The sequence below is a fragment of the Ambystoma mexicanum genome, chromosome 13 (assembly GCF_040938575.1).
Source record: "Ambystoma mexicanum isolate Mex_15411 chromosome 13, UKY_AmexF1_1, whole genome shotgun sequence".
Classification (NCBI taxonomy): Eukaryota; Metazoa; Chordata; class Amphibia; order Caudata; family Ambystomatidae; genus Ambystoma; species Ambystoma mexicanum.
Window position 1 is genome coordinate 312087967 of NC_090938.1, and position 25371 is coordinate 312113337.

At 47.1% G+C, this 25371-nt stretch overlaps 1 protein-coding gene across 3 annotated transcripts in view; it reads left to right on the forward strand.

Moving 5' to 3' along the window:
- SLC12A6 (solute carrier family 12 member 6) overlaps positions 1–25371 on the forward strand; it is a 3180404-nt gene that overhangs the window by 1120515 nt on the left and 2034518 nt on the right. The gene's annotated exons all lie outside the window — the stretch shown is intronic.

Genomic DNA, 25371 nt, shown 5'->3' on the forward strand with positions numbered 1-25371 from the left:
ACCCCGACTGACAAGGACGATAGAAAGATTGATGCTGTTGGGAGAGAATGTTCACTGAGGGTAGTATTGTACTAAAATAATGCCACCAGTGCTTGGGCAAAGTTTATACACACCCTTTGGAGTGTAGCTGCTACGGCAGCAGATCATATACCAGAGGGTGAAGAAAGAGATGTATTTTTTAATTTAATTCCAGATGCTAAGGATACTATGAGACAATCGTTAGTCAAGCGTGGACACTGGATTCTGTAAACAGGGCAATGACTGTCAGTACTGTTCTATGATGCCTGGCATGGCTGAGAAAGTCAGGTTTTGTGCCAGATGTTGGTAAAAAAAAAAGCTGATCACAGCTTAGAGAAACTACAGATTTCGAGAGCAGCAGCGCCTTCAGAAAGGCAACCTTCACAACCTTTGGCACAGGGGTGGAGGGGTCGTTTCGTTTTTATTCTTCCATTTCAAGAGGGTGAGGACAATACTCTCAGAGGTCAGGGTAGGACACCACGTGGATCTGGGGGGTACAACTCTTAGCGCAACACCCTCTGAAATGGTTTCAGCTGGGGTTGGGTCAGCAAAGTCTGACTTCCTCATAGGTCTGTGGTAGGTGGTAGGCTGTCGCAACATCTCCAGAGTTTGAGGCATAACTTCGAATGCATGGGTGCTACAAATAGTAGCCTACTATTACTGCCACCCATTCATAAAGAAGCCCACAAATTGTTCCCCAAGAGACCAATCTTTCTTGGATCGAGATCCACTCCTTGAACAGGAAATTCATATCCTGTTGGAGAAAGGTGCAATATAGCTGGTACCTGCAGTGGAGAAAAACCATGGTTGGTACTCTCCTTAATTCCTAATCCCCAAGAAGGACGAAGGAGTGCGGAACCATCTTGTACTTCAGACGCATGAACAAGTTCCTCAGGAAGGACAAGTTCAAGATGGTATCTCTTTCGCAGATCCTTCAGGCCCTTCAACTCCAGAATTGGTTGGTGTCATTGCACCATCAGGATGCTTACTTTCATGTGCCCATGCTCAGAAGCACAGTAAGTACCTGAGGTTTGCGGTTGGCGGTTCTCACTATCAGTTTCGGGTTCTGCCATTAAGGCTCACCTGTGCCCAAGGGTCTTGACCAAGCTTATGGCAGTGGTGGCAGCAAGTCTAACTATTGAGGGGATTCACATCTACCCCTATCTGGATGACTGGTTGATCAGGGCTTGTTCTCCGGAACAGTCTCCGAGTCATCTCAGTCGCATCTGCCACTTCCTCCATAATCTGGGCTTCTCCCTGAATTTCATGTCCCACTTTACACCTTCACAGAAGCTTCAATTTATTGGAGCAGTCCTGGATTCAGCATTGTGGGTGAGGCAGTGGTGATTCACCACCCGAGTTGAGGGCTCAACATCTTTTCCCAGATGGTACAAACATTTCAGAGTGCCAACATCTCCCGGCCTTCGATTTCCTAAGGTTGCTCGGCCTCTCGGTACCCTGCATTTTTCTGGTTTCAGAAGCCCATCTGAGAATGAGATCCCTTCAGTGGGCTCTCGGATCCCAGTGCTCTAAATTCTCTGGCATAATGATGGACCTACTTTAGGTCCTGACAAAGGTCACCCAGGTTCTCATGAGGTGGGCTTGTCAAGAGAATGAGGAGAACCCCTTTGGCAACCATGGGTGGAGATGACGATTGTAACAGATGCCTCCCTCGCCTTTTGGAGCTGAGGGCGATCAGACTAGCACCTATGGCCTTTCTCCCCTCAATACAGGTAATAGGTTTCCTGATAATGACGGACAACACAGTGGCCATGCACTACCTCAAGGGAGGTGGTGTGGGGTCCCTGCCCCTGTGCAGAGGCGCAATGCATCTCTGGTTCTGTGAACTAACAGGAATCTCACTTCTGGCAGTTCATTTATCCAAAGAAGAAAACATAGCGGCGAATGCACTGAGCAGGGCCAGCATGATCTCCCACAAGTGGGATTTGGTGCACGAAGTCCTTCTGTAGATCTTCACCCTTTGGGGAACCTCTCAAGTGGATCTGTTTGCGACCAGTGTGAGCGCAAGAGCGAACAGTTTTGCTCCAGGGAATTTTCTCAAAGAGGAGCTTTAGGGGACGTGTTCATGGTGGACTGAGAGTTTTCACTTCTGTACGCGTTTCCACCAGTCCCTGTCATTCCTCATGTGATCCGGAGTTTGAGGAAGTTTGGGAAAACCATGATCCTCATTGCTCCGGATTGGGCCAAGAGGGATGTGGTACCTTCTGGAAATGGCCATCTATCCTCCAATTCCTCTTCCCCAAAGAGAGGACCTACTCTCGCAAGAGGGAGGTCGCATTCTTCACCCAGAAATTGGGACTCTCGACCTCCACGCCTGGTTTCTGAGAGGGTGAGATACAAGGTTTGGGACCTTCTGGAAGATTTGGTGGAGGTGTTGCTTTCGGCTAGAAGACCAGCATTTAAATCCCTATGCTGCTGCCGTTGGAACAAGTTTTGCAGCTGGTGCAGGGAAAAGAAAGTTGATCCTTTCTCATGCAAAGTTCCTACTGTTCTTTGGTTCTCTCCTTTTGACCCATTCACGGTTACAAGTGACTACGGTCAAAGGTTACTTGGCAGCACTTTCGATCTTGGAGAGATTTCCTGATGAGGCATCGTACTTTAAAGTGCTGATTATGGTACAATTTCCGAAAGGCTTAACCAATTTGTTTCCATCAATTTCTTTTATCGTACCAACATGGCACTTTAACTTGGTGTTAAAGTACCTCATGGTGGCTCCCTTCGAGCCATTACACGTGTGTCCTTTAAGGATGCTAACATTTAAGACTGCCTTTTTATTAGTTATCGCGTATTCCCGTAGGGTAAGTGAACTGCAGGCCCTGTCTTCAAAACCACCTTTTTACGTCCTCCTTTAAGGACAAGGTAGTGTTGAAATTCCAAACTACTTTCGTAAGGAAAAAAGAACAGACTCTTCTCTGACACAATGGATAGTCTTACTGACTTTTTACCCACCGCCTCACCCATCAAAAGAAGAGAAGAGACTTCATTGGCCAGACCCTAGAACAGTGTTAAGTTAGTACATTTCACGGACAGCTAATGTTTGTCAGGAGGACCAGGACAGAGATTAAGTTTGGCTGTAACAAAGCAAACTATTTCATAATGGATATTTATGTGCATTGCTAAATGCTACTCACTGGCAGGAAAAGACTTGGTTGAGGGTGCATTCCACTAGGGGTGTAGATGCTTGTTAGGCTCTGGAAAGAGGGGTGTCAGTGTTTGGCATCTGCAGAGTGGCAACTTGGTCGTCCCTTCATACATTCAGCAGGTTTTACTGCCTAGACTCTGTCAGGAGAGGAGGCTACATTTGGAAAGGCCGTTTTCCATAACATTAACAAATAGAAATTCTTAGCACCTACTTCCTAAGACAATCTGCTATGGGAGTGTATCAGAGATGAGGAATACGTGGGAGGACACAATCCATTCAAAGAAGTTACCCATGGTAACGTTCTTTCGACTGGATGTTCCCCCGCGTATTCCTCATCGCCCTGCCTTCCTTACCCTCTTGGTTGCCAAGAATGTCCATGTTTTACACCTTCCTTTCTCGCAACATCACGTATGTCTCCATCTACGGCATGGCATTCAAAATAAGGGGAATAAAATAGAACTGAGGCAACGGTCATTGCACGTCCTTCGTATACCAGGGTCAACGTTACGGCTGAGGATGCTATGGAGTCGTCGAGGGCCAGGACTCGGTGCTGGGCTCTATGAAAAAAAAAATTCCGATGCAAGCTGCAAACAGACTTGGATATGTCAAAGATGAGGAATACGTGAGAGGACCATCAAGTCGAAAGGTTACCACGGGCAAGTAACTTGTTTTTCTCCCAACCTGTAAAAACGGTGAGATTCTCTCAAGAATATTGTCCAATATTGCTTTTAGATCTCTCCCTCAATATGTTAAAGTTATTAAATGCATTAGTGGTTGAATCTTTTTTTTTTTATTCTTTTTTTTTTTTTACTGAAAAAAGTTTTGTCGCTTTCATGGACATGGCTGTGGCCTTTGACTCAGTCAATGAAAATCTATTATGGTCTTACATCAGAATAACTGGGCTACATTTCAGTTTACACACCATCGCTGTCCGAAACAATACAAATTTGTATCCAGTATGCATTCTTTGGAACAGCCTCAGCTTCCCCCTTTGCACTTTACCCAGTTTAGAATGTTGATTTAGCATTTGTATAGCGCTACGAACCCTCGGGCATCTGAGCGCTGCTTATTATTACCCACGGTGTGTGGTGCTCACTATGTTATACTGCTAAACTTTTAAGGGTGTAAGGCGCTTGCACCTTGCTGCTGCCTTTTCCCAAATAGGCACGAAGACCTTCCGTGTTTTTCTTCCTCTTGTGGAAAGTAATTGCCCGTACTCTAATGCACACACACATATTAAGATATCTTGCATTACCAGGCATTCCCAGATGCTAAACAAAAAACGTCACAAATCATTTTCACATACAGGTATAAATCAAAGCACCTCGTCTTTGTGTAATTTTCAGCACAGAATCTCTGTTAAGTCATATTTTCTGCCCATGAAATGTGGTGTTTTTCATCAATTTGTTGTTCCATGTGTCAGAAAGGGTACTCCTTTAGACGCTAATGTCTTCGGTTCCAAAATAAGAGATTGATGTCTTTATCAAATGCCTATTTTTAGAAGTTCCAGTAAATCAGTCCTTTTTGTTGGCTCTGCTGAATAAAATCCCGCCAATACTGACCTTTTGTTTAGTTTGGGCAGCCAAAACTATTGCTGACAGTAATGATGGGGAGAAATCGCATATGTGGAGGGATACACAGTTTGAAGTAGTTTTTTGGTTATTTGCCATTCCTGCCCCTCCCAAAAAACTTCCTCTTGGTAGCTTTTTGAGCTTGGTTTATTCAAGTCTTACCATCAAACTTTGCACTTGGTGTTTTCCAGTGTTTTTTCAAAGCAGTCCTCTGAGAGTTAATGGCTTAATTGGAATTGTAAACCCGCTACTGGTGCAAGGTCTTAACCAGGTCTGCCCTCAGCCTCTCGATTAATAAGCACTTTGCATGTCCTTCACTGAAGTCCTGTTAAAAACGAGCACCGTCTATAAATATTAGGCGTTTGCCAGGCACTGCTATTAGATGCCCAGGTACTCAACATTTTGCACCTGCTACCATCAATGGCCAGTTAATACATCATGGCTGTGCCTGGATACTGACTTTCCCATCCCTACACAAAAGCCCAAACTGTTGGTATTGCCAATGCTTGTGTTTACTTGAAACGGAACACAAATGACTTGAACTCTGTAGCTTCAACACAGAGTCCCAGGAAACGATCATAAGTCACAGAGCTTTGCCCTGTTTGTAACGTGCTGTGACTTTCATTCTTAGTGTAGATAGCTGCCATGGGAACAGCATGTGCCAATGGATCCGTTTCATAAAACTGAACATTTTTCATGTACTGCTTTTTTTTAAAAAAAAAAAAAAAAAATGTGACAAGAGCCTATAACCATTTATTTTATTTATTTTTTATATTTATAGAGCGCACTGCAGCCCTCGGGAATTGAGGCGCTATGAAGGACATGAAAGAAGGCATGATTCAGGGTTACAAAAATGCGGCCCCACAAAAAAACTTGGTGCAGAATGATAGAATACATAGTGAATATTTACATTGGGCATTACAGGGAGGCATATGAGTGCATCCGCTTATGGTTTTTCAGGCAACTGTTTAGACAAAGAGCCTCTTCTTGATGGCTGCTGTCATGATGCCTACCCCCGGAGCACCAGGCCAGGCCCAGCGCCCCCGGGAGCAGGCATCTTGCTCCCGGGTAAAAGCCCAGTGGCCCCTTATAGGGGCTCTTTGGACTCTGTCGTGGCGCCTTTGGCGCCAGGCTCATGTTAGACATCAGTCCTGGCGCCATAGGCGCCAGGCTCATAAAGGAAGGTGTTTTGGTGCACTTACCTGATGCAGACCATGCTGCAAGATTCAGGCCTCCCTGATACCTGAAAGGGACTATTTTTTCACTGGGACTATTTTGCCACTCGGGCGTGGCCAGGGAAGGATACTTACCTGGAACTACTTTGGGGGCTATTTAAGCCACGGCCAGACAGTAGCTCATGCTTTGCGTTGTTCTGCATCCAAGCAGCTGAACGCTCACCGTGTCTGCTCCTGCATCTGGTCTCCGGCCACGCCCGCCTCTATCCTGGAAAACCTGTAAGGAAAGAAGAGAAGAGAAAGGTGAAAACCAAGGATTTTATCAAACTTCTTACCTGCATCCGGAACCTTCACGCCAGCGTTCCTGAGAAAAGACTTTAATTTAAAAGCACCGCGTTGCTCGCTGCAGCGCCGCGCTTCACTCACCTGTCCTCGGGAGTTCTTCTGGCTCCACCGCGACTGTCTGCACCGGTCGCCACATCTCTGCGCCTAGGGGAGAGAAGAAGAGACAAAAGGTGAGCAGAAGGAACATATGAGGAAAGCCTAATTTTCCGCCATAACACTTACCGGTCTTCTGTTGGTGGATCATTCCTCATTTCGGGTCGGCGCCGCTTCATTGGCAGGTACCGCACCCCGGCCCCTATGGGGAAAGGACAAAAGACATTACTGGAGGAATATAAAGACATTAAGAGGGATCCCCCCCATTGCTAACTCACCTGAGTTTACCATCGGCAAGTCAATCCCTCAACGCATCGCCTTCATTCTGCACCTGAAATAAAGGACAGATCACAGGTTAGGAAGGCAACAGAAAAGGAGGCTCAACACTTGAACTTTTGTAATCTTCATACTTACGGCGTTCCGCTCGGAAAAGTCAAGTGGATTTTGCCAGCGCCATTCTGAAAACCAGTGAAGTAACTGGACAAACACGCACCCCTGCACCAGAAGCAGGATGGAGAGTTCATCCTTTCAAACCATAAGGTGAGCTTCAACCGGGGATTTCGGAGGAAGTTAGAAAAGAACAAAGGGGGTAAGGGGGGAGCAAGCACACTATTCTGCAGACTGTTAATCCCCTTTCTCATCTGCAGAAGGATATTCCTACGGGCCAGACAAGCAAGATTTGAGGGTCCTGTTCAGTCGGTGTTCCGAGTTCTGCGCATCACGCTCGAAGAGGCCACAGCAACCCAGACCAGCGCCTCCGTGGGAGTTGGTGAGCGTTACAGCTTTCCTAAAGGAGGCGTGAGAGTCAATCTGATGCAATTCTGGAGGGAGAGCGTTCCAGTGGGTGGCCACCATGTTAGGGAAGCTTGAGCCGCCAGCGCGCACTTTGTGTGTGATGGGTGTCAGTATTCTGTTGGCGTAGGCCGTTCTTGATGGTCTAGAAGTGGTGTGGGGGATGATTATGTGGGCTCGGTAGGGAGGTGCCAGCCCATGGAGGCATTTCTGCGTTAGGGCCAGTGTTTTGAACACAATCCTCTCCTTGACAGGGACCCAGTCAACCTTCCTCCTGATTTCCGAGATGTGGTCGTGTCTTGAGGTGCCTGTGGCGGCTCTCAGGGCGTTGTTTTGAGCTAGTTGGAGTTTGGCCAGGTTTTTGCGGGAGGTCCCTACATAGAGTGCATTGCAGTAGTCGATCTTGGAGCCGATAATCGCCCTGGCAATAGTGAGAGTTTTTTTGGGAGAGGAAGGGTCTAGCTGCGTTAAGCAGTTTGGAGTGGTATGCTGATGCAGAGGTGAGGGCATTGACCTGCCTATTCATGGATAGGTCAGGTTCAATGTAGACTCCCAGAGTCTTAATGACTTTGGAGACTACAATGGGGATGTTGTCGATAATAAAGGATGAGTATTGCTCGCCCAATTTTCCAAGGGTGCCTGGAGATCCAATTAGTAGAAGTTCTGTCTTCTCACTATTGAGACAAAGCCAGTTCTTTGCCATCCAGGATTGGATGGTAGAGTAGATGGCATTGAGGGTGTTAAGGTTAGACTGGTAGTCACCTGAGAGGGGGATTAATACCCGAGTATCATCCGCGTAGTTGGTATATGAGATGCCTAGGGTGTCCAGAATTGTGAAGAGGTTGTATAGTGTAGGGGCAATACATGAACCCTGTGGTACCCCGCGTTTGATGTGACTAGGGTCGGCACATGAGGAGTCCGAAAAAACCTTCATGACTCTGTCCTGTAGAAAGGAGGTTATGCAACTACAGGCGCTTGGAGAGAAATTAGCTGCAGTGGAGAGGTGGTGACATAGGGTCTGATGATCCACCAGATCGAAGGCAGCAGAAAGGTCCAATAGGAGAAGGAGCGTGGGTTTACCGTCGTCTCTGCGATCGTCCATTTGATTTTTTAAATCAAGCAGGGCAGTTTCCGTGCCATGTCTAGGTCGGAAGCCGGATTGGCGTAGACCGAGGAGGTGGTTGTTCTCGATGAATTCTTGGACTTGCAGATAAGCTGCTTTGTCCAGAATTTTTAGTAGGAACAGCACAATGGTAATAGGTGTATAGTTCCCAGGGACTAGTGGGTCGAGGGATGTTTTTTTCAGGAGCGGGCAGACCCATGCTTCTTTGAGTGACGTGGGGTCGCAGCCTGTCTGGAAGGAGGAGTTGATAAAGGCGGTAAGGACTGGGGTGAGGGCAGAAGCGCAATCTTTGATGACCCGAGCAGGACAGGCGTCACCTTTGCAGTTGGAGGGTTTGATGGAGTTGAGGAGAGCACAGACCTCGGATTCAGTCATATCCCTGAAGTTAAACACAGGAGTGGGATTCACAGGGATAGTCGGAGGTGCCGTGTCGCGATGTTTGGTGAGAAGGTCTGAGTGCTTTTTGGTGGTTTAGGATTTTGGTATGCAATGTATTGAGTTTGTCCAAGAGGGCTGTTTGGATCTTGTTGCACCATGCTGTGTCTTTTAGTATGGTGGATGGGGGGGGAGCAGGAGACTCAAGCTCCCTGAACATGGAGAAGATTTCTCTCGTCACCGATTTGGCGTTGGCAATTCTGTTGTTAAAGGATGCCGCCTTGGCCTGAGTGACAGAGTTTTTGTAATCTCTGGAGATGGTTTTGAAGGCTGCTTTGGAGGTGTCATGACAGTTGGCCTCCTCATAGGACCTCTTTTCCAAGGTGGTACTGGTTTTTATTAAGGACAAATGGAACACAGGTTGTTGTGAGTTATTTTTAACAGTTTCTATTTTATTATATCAAAATGGTTGGAAAAACACCTCACTATCCCTACACTGAGGAGGATTTCCATACCGAACATTAACTGAAGGAAAACACTAACAAAATAGTTGTGCCTCACACTTGCATACACACGAAATCAATAAGGAAAAATATGCCAGTTTAACAACAACCAATAAAACAGTATAAGGCGCATTGCAATAGCTGCTTCTCCTGATAACCTGGGCAAATTCTCCTTCCCCAGATTCAAGCAGGTCTTCTTTAAATGTTCAAACAGGATAAGGAAATTCTGTATCATAACAAAGTCCACTTCAGCTTTTTCATAATCTGACTTGACAACACAAGGTTCCAACTGGGATTCCAGGGACAGTTCACAATGGTTTAACAATGCTTTCCCCTTTCCACTTGTATTCAAGGTTTTGAGACAAATTCTCGTCATCAAAAATGAATCATTCTGAACTTCGTTAACTACAAAACAAATGTTTTTGTCAAGATATTTGGCACTACTTTGTCATAAGCTTTACCCTACCGCTGTACTTTGAGCTTCTCCCTGGTTTTCTCTCGTGCCAGGTTTACCACTTCTACAACACTTTGTTCCGGTGTACTCTTGCCAGAACAGAACCAATGATTACCAATGTTCTAGGTCTGGTATACTCTCCTGCCGGCCAAGATAAACTACTGCAGTTCACTGTGCAGGTATAGTCGCAGGCCTGCACAGCACCACTTGGCACAAAGTTCCAGAACCTGGTATACTCCCTTGCCAGGCCCAACCACTAGCTGCAAGTTTTTCTGTGGTAAGGGTCACCTTCGAAGGTTTTAACAATATCCTCTGTGTCACAGTATTGGGTTTAGGATGGTCTTCAGGGGGACACAAGAATCACACTGGTGATATTTACTACACCTAGGTTTTTGCCACACGCAAGACAGGCAATGCTTCCTTCCTCTTGAACCTCTTTGATCTGAAGGGCAGCCTTCCTGCCAATCTTGTTGCATCGTTGTATTATCAGCCTACTGCTGATAATAACTTTTCTGCTTCTTTAAATCTCTTTGGCTTTGGAAATGTGGGTTTAAGACATTCTCTAGACCTGGGCAATATTTTCCATACACTTGGTTACGTTCAGTTATTTCTGTTTGGCTTAGGCAGCTCCCGTTTGTCAATTTCCTTAGTCTGCATCCCTTTTGGCAATGATGGTTTAGGATCCCTTCTTGAGATATGGCCCCTTCGTATGGTTGGCTGTTATCACCCACTATGTAGCAATCACACCCTTCAGGTGGAATCTTTGGAGTCTTGTCTGCCAACTGCTTTGATTTACATCAGAATGGTACATGTCATAATCAGTACTTTGTTTTACGTTAGTTCGGTATTCAATAGAGAGTCTGGATGCAGACAACATGTAATCACAGAGCTCCCCGGGGTCACAGTACAACAGTGAACTCACCTGTGCTGTGCGCATCAGTGTTCCTTGCGGCTCCGACTCATTTGGTTCACTTCTACATCGCAGAGCCCTTGCAGTTCCCCCAGCAATCCGATGCTCGCATGCCACAGCTGAACGCTTCACTTGGGGGAGAGTTACAAACGCGTACGCATTCCGCTGCATGACTTCTGCAGATAAAATATCAGGCATTGCAACCCTTTTGGGACAGGCAACTTCTGTTGCCTCTCTGCTCCTGGTGCTTTGTCTCTTCCACAATTTCTTATTCTGCTTTGTGAAGAATTCAAAACTTCTGCCCACACTACTACTACTCTTTTGCTGCTGGTGCTTCGACCGCTTCGCATTCTTCTGCCTTGGTTCTATGGCCTGCAACTGAGGGGGCCTTTTATGCCTCTTAGCCATCCTCCGGTGTGGGTCTTTAATCTTAATGTGCTGCACTCTGCAGCCCTCTTCTTTGTCCCAGTACTCTGGGAATTCTGGGTCTTGAAGTTCCTAACATAAACGTCACTCCTTTTTACAACTTCTATTTTACAATAAGCTATTAGGAGATTGGGGTCTTAGGGAAAAGTTACCTAAGGGAGTCTCCCATTCCTCCTGACCTGTTCTACCCCCGCCCCCCATGTGATTCTCCCAGCTAACACTGCCCCCAGGGTCAGGATCAGAAAGCGTCCGTCTTAACCTGGCCACATGAGAAGGGTTCTAGGTCAGGTTTCCTGGGTGTGAATCATCTCTGGTTCATCACAGTGTATTTAAATTTGTTTAGGCAGTTGGAGATGCCTTGCTGATAAGGCTTGAGCAGATTTTAGAAATTGTAAGTTTCGATGGTCAGTATAAATAGTTACTGTGTGGCAAGCACCTAAAAGATAGTGACTCCTTTCTGTAAAATCACTTTTTATGGCTAGAGGTTCTTTATCTGTAACTATAGTTCTGCTCCTCTGTAGACCAGTTATGAGGTGAAAATGCTACAGGATGGATTCCTAACCCTGGTTGATATTGAGAGAAGGCATTGATGCCCACAGAGCGAAGATGGCAGACGAGTAGCATAGCCTTGCAGAAGCTCTGTCAAACTTCCACTGTGACGGAACTGCCAGCACAGCTTCCCTGCTGACCCCAGGTCCTAAATGGTAGGTGACACCTTGGTGGCAGTGGCAGTACAGTCATGAAGGCTGTGGAGCCAGGAGAGGTGGTGATCCCGGCAGCGCTGTGGAGCAGAGCCATATGAGAGACCGCTGTTGGAGTAGCCGCTGAGGTGTGGCTGTGGACTGCTCTTAATCTTGGTGCCTTTATGCTGATGGAGGCTTGGGGACTACTGCACTGCCCGCAACCCTGTGAAGAGGTGGGGAGGGGGGCTTGACTGGGTGCAAATTGGTGTTCCTGCACCAGACGCCTTCTGCAGCCCAAACGCATCACCATCAGAGTGGCTGGATGCAGGGAGAGGCAAACAAAGGCCTTCATGAGGCGCCCACCGTGTGTTAAGGCTGAAATTGGCGCCATTGGGCCAAAGAAGTTTCTGGCTGTTCAGTGGACCTGATTACAAATTCGATCAGGCCTGGCAAGTACCCTATGACCACTGGTGCTTAAGTTAACTGTTTAATATAGCACTGGGATACAGGTGTGCAGCAGGCGCCATGAGTGCTCCCCTTTTGGGCAATGGTGATAATGGGCACTTGGCCCGGGGGTGAGCCCTACATGGGTGGGTACCTTGAGCAACCCGGCATCATAGGCCTTGCGCCTCCTGAACTGTGAGGTTGGTTATGGTTGCAGCAACCGTCCACTACCTTCTCAAAGAGCCTTCAGTACAGTGCATCACAGGCAACAACCAGGTTCAAGGCAGTCAATAACCCATTCCATCATTAATGTGGCATAACACCCAATTACCACAGCTCGTTATGGCTAATAAGAAAAAGGCAGGCGGTGGCAGACCTGAAGGGCAGAGGTGGGTCTATCGCACAAAGCTTTGTGGGCAGATTCCAGAGACAACCTTACTTGGATCCTCTGAGAGCAGGGCTGTTCAGGGGGACACAGGAGCTGATAGGTCAAGGCTGGAAGAGCTCAAACAACTAATTCTGGATGGCAACAATCGAATTGAGGGCAAGATAGGCACAATGGCGGTCACTTGGTTAAAAACCACTCTTCGTGCACAATGAATAATTCCTTACCGCAGTCACCTTTTGTCTCCTAACAACCTGCTTCTCTCGGCGCCTATGTGCCTACAGGGTTTGGCGCGGTACAAATACAATAACATAACATTGAGAAACCTACAGAGCGCACTGCAGAGGTTGAACGCACATCTGCATTGGAAGGCATGTCAGAGGAGTGGAACTGAAGCATCACAGTGCTACAGGCAATAGTCTGGCAACACACAGCCAAGCTGGGGCACTTGGAGGACCGCTCGCGCCACAATAAGTCATGCATGCTGGCACCTCCTGAGGGCACAGAGAAGGGTACCATTGAAGACTTCTTGCAGGTTCTTTTTGTACCTAAAATGCTACAAGAGACTGATTTCCTCCACAACATGCAGATGGACAGGGCACACAGAACCCATTCACAGTGCACAATCTGTGGTGCAGGGCCCGGAATGTTAATGGTGTGATTGTTGCGGCATCAAGACAAATTTAGGATCCTGTACACAGCCAGGAAGCTAGGAGAGATCACATAGGACGGCAATAGGATCTCCATTTAGCAGCAATTTGGTCATTGAGACACACAAATGCAGGAGAACCTTCGAGGAGGCCAAGCAACTACTTACTGGGAGGTATCAGGGCTGGGGGGTTCGGATGCACTCCTTCCACCAGCAAGGCTCTGCGTAGATGTAAAAGGCAGACAACATTTCTTTGAAGACCGACAGGCTGCGATCCACTTAATTTAGCTATCCTGAGCTTTCAGGACAAACATGTGGGCCATGACATGGGTGTAATGATGAGGATTTAGACTATCAAATGGCAGTGAAACAGTGCACAATTAGTAGACACACATTCTAGAGGTGTGGCGGCTGATAAATTTGTTGCTTGAATGTTGGGAGGGAGGCGCTTTGCTTTCCTGTGCTTGGTTGACTTGGAGGCCTCATCTTCAAAGAGATGGCCAGAGGACACTGTGGGATGTGGTGGCATTTGATAGGCTCGGCTCCCCGTCCCCTTTTGGTTCACACTGTCTGCACGGCTGCAGCTTGGATCCACTCATTTTCCTGTTATACTACACAAAGGATGTGCTGTAGTGCCTCTGAATCTCTCCAACTGTTGATTGTAAAGGGGGCCAGGCAATGACGGTGGAACAAAGCACATGGAACGGTGCTGGGCCCCACAGTATGTTGCTGTGCAAGTTAGGGTGTTTGTCACTACATGGGAGGGGGGCATGGTTTATAGTTACCAGGGATGGGGGAGGCAATGAGTTACGCTTGCAATGATTGTCATTCCCAGCACAAACATACGTCAAGGACTTTCTGCATTGCGTAATTTTGACCTAAACCAGTCACATGGCATGGCAACAGATAAGTTGAATGTTATGACTTGAAATGTCAATGGTATACAGGAGATGAACAAGAGGCAAAGGTCCCGGGTATATCTGCTACAGATACAGTAGACAGCATGTTACAAAGAACACGCCTAACTGCACATGCACTGTGGGGAGAAGTGTAGGGGTGATGGGCACATTGAATGGTAGGTGTCACAACTGTGCCATTGGAGCACCCCATGGCACCCATTGTGGACTATTTGTGACTCATTCATCACCATAATCCTCCACAGACAATACCTATGCATTATTTTGTCTTTACTTTCTGGTTCCCTATTTAATTTCACAAACTACAAATCCCATGATACACCTTGCAGCAGTTCTCATTCACTGGCTAGGCTTATGCAGCAGTCTTAGAACTACAATCCCCAGACGCCTTAGAGATCAGTGCTGCTTTTACTTTCCCAGGACCAGAGAGGGAGGCGGCAGAGTACCTTCAGGTGTCATGCTCCAGGTGCTGCTAATGATCCTGCTTCAGCACAGGGCAGGTCCGTATCTAAGCAGCTACCTGTAGGAGCACAGGGCTCTTGCATTGAGTTCACCCCCAGCCCCTTGATTTCTGCTGTGTCCTGTTACTTCCAGAACCTGCTTTTGTTCCAGTGCCCTGTACACCCTGCCTTGCAGCCCTGCTATTCTGCCTGCACTCCCCTGCTTCTGCCATGCACCTCTGTGCTTCATGCACTGCAGACCTGCTCCCTACCTTGCAGTCCTCTGCGGGCATTTTCTCTCTACCACCAATTATATTGTTCCCTGCTGGCTGTTCCTTGTTTTGTGCCCATAGTCGGTGTTACCTGGCTTTAGCTTTCTAGCTTCCAGTGCTGAGTTCCCTTGTTATCTGTAGGCAATCCTGCCCTTGTTATTCCAGTCCACACTTACACGTCCTTGTTAAGAGTCTGCAGTTCAGTGCTTGTAATCCTAGTATGGAGTTTCAGTCATGTGTTTTGTTGTTCCTGATCTTTAGTTTGTAGTGTGCAGTTCCATTCTCCTGTACCCTTGCACTTAGATTCTTGTCTTCTTACTTTCCTGTTTCCCAGCAGTCAATATCTGCCCCTTTCCTTTGCCGCGTTTCAGTATTGTACCTTGTGCCATATTGTAAAGTGTGCTGGTTCCAGTTTAAGGAGGCAGTGACTTTTCAGTTCCTGCTGGACCCGTATAGGCTTCAGTCTTGTGAGTACTGTTTCCTTGTTCGTACCTTAGGGTACAGACACCCTCGTGTGCTGCCAGTCCTGATGCTCCTTTCCATGAGCATTCAGAGTGGGGCCAGCTCAGAAGTTTAGCGTTTTCCCTGACCCTGTGGGAAACTCTTCGCCCATTCTGTGTACCCCACAATTGGGAACCTAACGTGTTTGTCTTGCTTGTATTCCCAGCCCCTTTCTGTTCACTGACTTTGTTGCCTGGCCATAGTTTTTGCCCATCCTTTCATGTCTGCAGGATTCCTTACAATCCTGTCTCTTGTGCACTTTTCTCCCCCCAGCTTTGTGGGCACTTCTCTTCCTTCAAGCCCCTGACAGAATCTGTCAGCAGATCAATGTTTGCTCCTTTGCTCATATGCTCTAAACGTAGATGACTGGTTGTTTGTTAGGAACTTAAGAGGGATATTAAGGAAGTACCTAAGTTACTAGTGTTTTTTGGGCGAGCAACTTCAATTGCGTACTCTGCAGCATGCTTGACTGCTCCAGACAGACACCTAGGCCCTTGAACTTCTCCAAGGAGCTAGCTCCTTGGAGAAGGAAGGAATATGCCCTGATAGTAATATGGCACCACTTTCATATGAATGAACAAGGCTACTCCTTTTACTCTGCAGCGCATCACTCACACACTGTTTGCCCTCACACAAAACAAAAATGCTGCCACATTCACCTCAATGATGTTTTTGAACAGGCTGCTCTCTGACCATGCCCTTCTTATCGTGGCATGTCCGGAAGTGATGGTTAATGCTGGGGATGGAGACTCCTCGGATATGCTACATCACACAGCATTTGTACACACTATACAGAATGAAATAGGTGAATATGTCTGGCTCAATAAGCTGTTCGCCCCCAAACAGTGCTGTGGGTGGCCTTCAAAGTAACAATAAGAGGGAAATGCATGGTCATTTGATGCTGGGTACTGTAAGGAAGGCATGGAATAAAACAGTGTAGACAGACACAATTGATCCCAATTCAGGGATGTTAATTGAATTTCAAATGGGTTGGTTGAACGCCTATCAAAACATAAATCGAAGGCTTGGAGCAATCTACCACCATCAAATTATAATAACGCCATCCCAGTCAAGTCTCTGACAAATAATAGGGCCTATACTAATTAAACCTATTGTCAATCCTTCTAAATCCAAAAGGGTGTGGGACAATGGTGTATGCAAAAAGAATAGTGTTCAAGGAATATGATGTCAGGACGGTTGAGCAGTTGACTTCCCTTTCCCACGCTTTCATCATCGGTCAAGGTGGCATGTTCGAGCTTTGCATACACTCTGGCTTCTTGGCAACGAGGATACAGTTCAAAGCCCAAACATTAAGGCCTTCTCCCAAAGCCTCTTTTCCAATAACAGTCTCTTACTGCAGAGGGTCTGTCGTAGCAAACAAATCTCAAGTTCCATTCCTATCAGGATTTTCACATGCACAAGTTCTCACTTTCAATGTTCATCATGGGTCTCTATCCTTCGGGCTGAGACCCCCTTTTTATCACAATGTTCACACTTAGTCTGCCTTGGAAGATGGATCTCCCTCGTTCGGACTCGGATCCGCTTGATATCAAGATCGAAGACTTTCGAATGTGCGATGGGTTTTGCTTAAACAGTCGCAGGACCACTTCGATTCATTTCACACAAATATACTCATCTGCTTTTGTTTCTCTTGGTGGGATACCTTAAACAGACCTTTCATTGAGCACATCCACTGTGCCGTACCACTATCTCACTGGTATCGCATCTTTCCTTCTCAAGTTCAAACATTCATCAGAAGTTTAGCTTTTACTTGCATCTTTCATCACATGCGTTTAACAATGTTCGTTTCAGCACTCGTTATACAATGTTGCTGCTTGCAACCTTGACTTCAACACAGACCGGTCTTGTATCGGTCTCCCCAACTCACTGGCTGTGTTGATCTTTCTGGCGTTTCTTTGTTCTTGGAGCCAAGGACAATACCACGTCGGCTCCTGCTCCTCCCTGCCTTGATCAGTTACGCGTGAGGGCCTTTGGCATCTCTGACACACAATGCAGGATTCTTCAGTCTGGTTTCCTGGCCTTGCACTTTCTTCCTCAAAGGTTTCTTGAAAGTAACAGCATCTTGCCAGAAAGGTCAAGGGTCGTTTCCTTCTTACAAACCCTTCTTGGTTTGCAGCCTTTCTGCCCTTGTTCAGCTGCTGACTCAAAACTGCTGTTCCTTCATGTGCTTTGCCTCGCTCAGTGTGTGCTCTCGTGCTCCTTTTATCCATGTGGGGAAGTTTAATGGAAGTCCGGTGTGAGCGATTGTCAGTAATTGCCTGGCAATAGTAGCGGGACATGTCAGATAAATAGCTCAGGTGCGAGTCTGTTTTCTCCCCGAGCGGTCTGTCCTTGTGAAAGTGTTAGAGAAGGGAAAAGGGGGCAGAGGTAAGCTTAACACATATCCTACCTGGTAGGATGTGGTGAAGGTTTTTATAGGTGGAGGGGTACCGCATCTCGCCATCCGGTCTCCCACTCGCCGAAGACCCCTCACCCAGGTGGTCCGGATCCAAAGGCGATGGTCTTCCCCTGGCCACCTGAGAGAGAGATCTGCTGGGACATGCGGGCGAGACACCTTGTGGTTTCTCACAGTGCATAAGCAACTAGTTAAGAGAATATTTTGAAAAAAAATATATGGTCAACAACCTGCACCTTTCTCTGCTCAGATGCAAGCACTATTTGAGCAAGACCTATCTTGCTCAGAGGATAGAGTATCGATGGCATCGCCCCTGTCTTAGACTGAAATTAATTAGGCCATGGATAAACGGAAGCCCTTAAAGAGGCCGAGCGGTGATGGACACCCAGCAGAATTCTACAAAGAGTTCAAGGACCTACTTGTACCTAAGCTGCTGGCTATGTTTAACGAGGCAGTCTGGTGCAGTATATTACTAGAATCGCTGCAGGAGTTGATTGTGGTTCACGCCAAGGCCAGCAAGGATCCACTGGATTGTGCGTCATATGTGCCTCTGTCCATGATCAATGTGGGCAATAAGATATTGTGAAAAATCGTGGTCCAGTGGCTGCTGCGTGTCGTCACTTGGTTTGTTCTCCACAACCACGTTGGATTTATGACGGCTAGGAACACAATGCTGAACCTCTGTGAGCTATTCTTATTGCTGGAGTACCTTGGTGGGGGAGATCAAAACTGCCATGATGAGTTTAGACACCCACAAGACCTTTGACTTGAATGACTCACATTTCATGCGTGAGACCTTGGACAAATTCACGCTAGGCTCAAGTTTGTCAGATGGATAACACTGCTATATGCCTCAACAACGGTAAGGAGTAAGAGAAACTGGCACTTGTCGGAAACTTGGCCGATATACAGGGGAAGGCGACAGGGCTCACCACTCTCTGCACTGATATTTGCACTTATTATAGAACCACTGACTTGCGTAATGAGAAATGTATTTGCCTATGATGGCATTGGGATGCCCCAACAACTACATTACACTCCTTGTATGCAGGCGATAGATATGCATTATCCAAATATTGTGTTTCAGAGGATGCTTGAGGTGGTTCAGTGATTCGGGGCAATGTTGAGTCTGATAATTAATTGGTCCAAGTCTACTTTGTACCCACTGCCTAGGGTCGATGCCAGATTGCGCCAGCACACCTCCAAGTGGCATACATGTTATTCAAATATTCAGGTGTCCAGGTAAACCACTGCATGGAAGAGTACTTGAAGAGAATATGCAACTGATTGCACGAATCCCTAGAACATGTGTTATTATGCTTGACTCCCTCTTAAAAAAGGCTAATGTGAAGACAAATCTGCCAGGATAGGGCTGAAAACTTTACAACTGCCCTACGATAAAGTTGGGACAGAAGCTCTGAATTTCTTAGCATAATGGGTCCGGGAGGCTAGCTCGGGGACAATGCATTTGTCTTGGAAGCAAGACCACGCAGAGCAACACGGGTTCCAATTATGGTCGTCCGCTTAGAGACTGGTCTCCGGTATTCAGCGGGTTATAAAAGATGAATTGTTTGAATAATTAATAATACCGGGCTGCCCAGCTGCATCTGCAGTGGGTAACCGCCCCCTGATTCACTATGGCACAGCTTCCCACAGGTGCCAGAAGTTCATTCCAATGATAAATGACGTGTTCACGTTATGTAAGATTTGTGCAAAAAGCCAAGAAAAACAGAACTATAGCTGTGAAATCATAGTAGGAATGTGACATTGGGAGGGAAAGGTCAGAAGCAGAGTGGGGTAGGGCCTGCGGAAATACTAAGATGGTATCAAGGAAGGCAAGGCTCAAACTCATCCAAAATAAATGCCTCAAATGCCTATTTAACCCCAGCCAAAATAACATCCATCCAGACAGATGAAAATGAGCAGTACCCTAGAGGCAGAATGTCAGTGGGTCACTTTATACATATGTGGTAGGGCTGCCCAATTTTGGAGCAATTTTGGACTAGGGTCACTGAGGAACTAAGCAAAATAGCGGACACAAGACTGGAGGTGACACCATAGGTATTTCTCCTCCTGGGACCTTCCCTGCCCCGATGCAAAGATACATTTTCTGGCAAAACTGATCTTGCTAGGCCCTGTTCTGGCAAAAGTCATATTGCGCTGTATTAGAAACCTTTCGCACCTCCCAAGTTAGCAGATTGGAGATGGCACCTGGGGACCTCCAAATCCCAAAAGGGGAACTCTGGGAAGAAAGAATGATATAGTGCATTTGGGACAAAGTGTTACATATGACAGACTATCCAGCTGACTGGTACCCATCCTTAACATGACCATGTGTCATGGACATGGGGTGGCGGTTAGTTCTTGGTGACATTAAGAGAAAGGAATACTATATGGCATCAGCTTCAAAGCAATGTCCACTACGTCTCACTCATCCACCATGTATCATAAGGCTATCATATAGAGGATTTAGGATATTAAGATGGGAATTGCCATGCCGGAATGGCGAAATGTGATCTTGTCCATAGGTACTTTTAAGCAAATGTTTGAAGTTTGTTTTGGTTGCTATTGTGATTGTGTTATGGAATTCTGAACATGACAATGTATTCAGTGAAAACATGAATAAACACAATGGTGCTCCTTTTGTTGAGCTGTGTAATTCAGTGGCAGGGACCTGTTAAATATATGTACATATACATGCTGCGAGTATTTGTATGGCGAGAGGAAGGCAGCAGCGGATATGCACATTGCCTTCCACACATCCTCTCTGCGTTACAAATGAATAAAAAAAAGGGGCACACTGCAAATGGAAGATGTAAACACCTTATGCAAGACTTTGATGTCTTTTATTAATGATATGCCTGGCAGAAAATGATCCCAATATATAAAAAGTAGAAGTGGGAAGACTACGCCCAGAGTAGTATTGGATGCAGCTGCTTCGAAAAGGATGGGTAATTTTAGATCAGGATGTTTTAGAATGGGAACAGAGGTAAACATCTGCTTCTAATGCATTGAAAGTGTTTTTCTTTACTTAGGTGCTGATTCTATTTCAAGACCGGAGGCGAGCATTATGCTTTCTCTTCTACCCTTCAGCAGTTTGACATCTTTAACCTTTTCTTTCATCTTTTTTTTTTAAACTTTTTTCTTTTTAACTGAAAACCGAAAAACTCTTTAAAGCTTTATTTCCCATGAACCACAGTCTCTCTGGTAGTCCACATGTCCATATGCAGTCCCATGAGGCACTTCCTGCCTAGGTCCTTTCCTCTTCTTTTTTGCTCTTCCCAGAGTTAAGTAGCATACTCGTATGTCTCCTTGATTGAAACGTTAAATTTGTGTACAATTTGTTGTTAAAGCTTTAACATATACAAGGTGTTTTAGTGTAATACCTCTTTGTGCAGCGAGCACAAGCAACGTGTTGTAATATGTCCAGGCGCGTGTGGTATGTTGATGGCTGTTCAGGCATCAACATTCCACATGGGCCAGTTGGTTCCTGGATCCTCTGGTGGCGGCTGCTTGTCTTTGGGGTCCATACAATAAACAGCTTTACTACACTTACCTGTGTGTGAGGATCTTGTCACTGGCGACGAGGACTTGTGTGGACCCCATCCGTCTCCACGTGTGCGTCGCCTGCGCTCCGGCTGTCTGCTGTGCGGCGGACAGGCAGTTTCAGTTGCTGGGCCGTGTGCTCGCCCAACCAGTGCGATTTCCCGGCACACTGTGGGCCCGATCTGCGCTGGAAAGGTGGATCGGAGGTGCTGCTAGTACCGGGGGGCCGCCAGCGTTCATTGGGGTGCTGCGGCAGTTGGCGGGCCCCTCCGTGGGTGTGTGCTGTCCCACCCCATCATCCGGCAGCTGCTGGAGCTGTAATCAGCCTTTGAGGGGCTCGTCTGGCATTTGCAGGTGGTCTCTGGCGGGTCCTGCTCTTGGGTCGGGCCAGATTGCAGCCCAGCGTGCGGAGCAAGAGCGGCTGAGGAAGGCGCAGGGATGCGGCCAGCTTTTCTTCCCTTTCCGCTTTGCTCACTCTGAGATACTGCATGTCGCTGTCCAGGGGGCTGAGCCAACTCCCCTGTGTCTGCGTCTGCGTTGGTGGAGATGTGGCTACGCTGCTCTGGTGACAACGTCCTATTTGGGATTCAGGGCATTACTTCTCACCGAACGGCGTCTGTGGGCTGCGGTGTTGACTTTGCAGCATCGACAGCAGCCATTCGTTTCTGGCTGCAAATAGGACATGGACACTGTGAACTGGTAGGTTCTTTTCTTCTGCCATAGTCGGTGTGGCTTCCAGGAGTATCTGCCTCACAGATAGCGAATTTGAGGATTGCACACTGTACTTTAACTTGGTTTGTGCCGATCTAGCACATTTTTGGTACTTCGGTTTCCATTCTTCAGTGTTGCTGAGAGGAGGTGACATTATTTCTTAGAAATGCCTTTTCTGTGTTGACTGATGACCTGGAGAGGGGGATCTTGTTTTTATTGTCAACTGCAAACTAACTATTTGGGGGTGTGGATCGTGGTACTCCCACTGGAACATGTTGCACACAGCTGCCAGGCCTCCTCCCGCCTTTTTACCAAACCCTGGTGAACCTACTGCTCCATGGGATCAGTGGGTGGATGCCTTCAAAGTGTATTTGAGGGCTGCTGGCGGGGCCAAGTTCACCGATGATGAGAAGGAGGCTGCACTTCTTAACTGTATTGGTACTGAGGGGTTAAGGGTCTTCCGTCACCTGCCTGGAGAGAATGTGATGGTTCCAGGTGGCGGTGAGGGAGAGATGGTCCTAAGCGCATATGAGACTGCCTTAAAGAAGCTGCAAACTCGGTTTGGCAAAAGGGTGAATATTGTCTTGGAGCGATATAAATTCTTTTCTAGGGCACAAGGATCCATGGAGTGCATAGATGCCTATGTTACGGCATTACGGGCGCTTATGGCCACATGTAGGTTTTCGGGTAATTTGGATGAACACATTAGGGATCAAATTATGATGAAGACGTGTAATCAGAAAATCAGAGAAAGGTTGTGGATTGAAAGCGACCCACCCTTGGATAAAGTTTTGGAAATTGCAAGAGCAATTGAGGCCTCTCGGACAAGTGTACAGATTTTTACTGAGAGGGATGTGTCTAGGGATGTGGTTCATGCTGTCATGCCAAGGAACAAAAAAGTTAAGTCTAATGGTCAAGGGGGCAGGTGGTCGAAGGGTAAAGATGTGTGTAAAAACTGTGGTTGGTCCAGCCATGCGGCCGATTCCAAATCATGTCCTGCTAGCAATGTTGAATGCAGGAAATGTAGACGAATGGGTCATTACGCACGTATGTGTAAAGTGCAAGTGGTGGCTAGTGTGACTCCAGATGATTCTGCACTGTTGCAATAAGGTGCCACGGGTGATAGGCCCGAGCAGGGAGTGATTTTGCATGTGGATGGAAGTGTGCGCAAGGGTCCCTGGGTCTCCGTATTGGTTGATGACCATCCTGTGGATATGTTGGTCGATTCAGGGTCACCTTACACTTTGGTGGCTCCAGAAGTATATCAGGGAGATTTGGGGAAGCAGATTTCAGCTTAACTGGCGTCGGACATCAAGCCGTGTGCCTATGGGCAAAACCCCATTGATGTACTGGGCTACAGTTGCTCCAATTTCGAGTTCAATGGTAGGCGGGCTCTGGGTAAATTGTATGTGGCGTCCAAGGGCACGAGTGTCCTGGGTTGGGACGAGCAGGTGGATTTAGGCATGCAAATACATCCCGGTAAGGAGGTTCCTGTTCTCAGTATTGCAGAGGGAGGTGTGGATAGTACCATGGTTACTCCGGCTTTGCTCATGGCTGAGTTTCTGGAGGTATTTTCAGATACCCTTGGGAAGCTCAAAGGTTTTGCACATCGCATTGTCTTGAAGAGGGGTGCTGTGCCTAAGGTACACAAGGTAAGAAGAGTGCCGGTGTCGGCAAGGGAGGGATTGGAAGCTGAGTTGAACAAATTACAGACGGCAGGCATAATTGAACCTATTGAGTCGTCAGAGTGGTTGTTTCCGGTGGTCCTGATCAAGAAAAGTGATGGAGGTATCAGAATGTGTGTAGACCTCCAGGAGCTTAATTCCAGCATTTGGGTGGACCGGCACCCCTTGCCGAACATTAACGAGTTGTTGTTGACATTGGGAGATGCAAAGTATTTTTCCACCTTTGATTTGTCTACGGCATACCATCAAATAGACCTGCACATTGACTCTAGACCTCTCACATCATTTGTGACTCCTTTTGGGGCATACTGTTTTTGTCGCATGCCATTTGGGCTTGCTTCGGCCTCTGCAGTATTCCAGCGTTTGATGCAGGAAATGTTTGGCGGATTGGCCGGAGTAAGTTATTTCCAGGATGACATATTGGTGTGGGGTGGTAGTAGGGAGGAACATGATGTCAGGGTCAGAAAGGTGATGCGAGTTCTTAAGGAGAGAGGTCTAACTGTGAAACTGTCTAAAGGTCAGGTGGGTGTGGTTAAAGTTACCTTATTAGGTCATACACTGAGTTCGGAGGACGTTAGCCCTAAGGCTGAGTTAGTCCAGGTTATGAGGAATACGCCTGTTCCAGCCAATAAAGACCAGCTGAGGGCTTTCTTTCTTGGGTCTTGCAGAGTCTTACGTAAAATTCATACCCAACTCTGCTGAAAAGACGGTGGCCATGAGGGCCCTGATGAAGAGGTCAGCCAGATTTGTGTGGTCCGAGGAGTGTGGGGGAGAATTTGAGCTGGTTAAGGGGGATGTGGAAAATGCTCTGCGTCTGAGATCATTTGATCCCAAGAACAAAACCGTACTTACTGTGGATGCGAGCGAGGTGGGTTTGGGTGCGGTGTTGGAACAATGGTTGGAAGGTGAATGGAAGCCAGTGGCTTTTGCCTCGAGGACCCTGAGAGAAGTGGAGAGCAGGTACTCAGTGATCGAAAGGGAGGCCTTGGCGGTGCTGTGGGCTTAAAGCATTTCAGGACATTTCTTTAGGGTATTCCATATATAGTCAGGACGTAACATAAGCCTTTAGTCCAGGTGTTTTCTACCAAGGGCGTGGTGGCAGTTTCCCCGAGAATAGCGAGGTGGTCGGTTGAGTTACAAGATTACAATTTCACCCTACAATGTTTTCCAGGAAACCTCAATGTAGTGGCGGACTGTTTGTCCCGTTTTCCCACGGTGGATGGAGAAAGTCAGGATCAGGTAGTGTTGGAGAAAGAGGAGGACTTGCAAGGGTGTCAAGTTGCGTATATTGCGTCTGCTGTGGAGAAGTCGGTGTGGGACGTTGAGTCTAAGGCTGATGTTGAATTGAAGTGGATCAGGGAAGGTCTCATCAGAGGTTGGCAGGTGGTCAAGGACAAACCTGAGGGGAGGGGCTATTCTCAGGTATTACATGAATTGGCTGTGGGTCCTTCGGGTGTTTCCAGAGGTGTCAAGTTAATACCGCCTGTCAGTCTCAGAGGTAAAATTGTCGAATTGGCGCATGCTGGGCATTTGGGTCGTTCTTTGACCAAGAGGAGACTTAGGGAAGAGTACTGGTGGCCTTCGATGGACAAGGATGTTGAACAGGTGGTGAAAGAATGTCAGGCTTGTGCCATCAGTGACAAAAGCAAAGTATTGCATCCTCAACCAATACATCCTGTAGATGTTCCCAAACAGGTCTAGACTAAATTGGCTTTGGACATCATGGGCCCCTTTGAATGTCTTCAGCCTGAGAGTAGATATTTGTTGGTTTTAG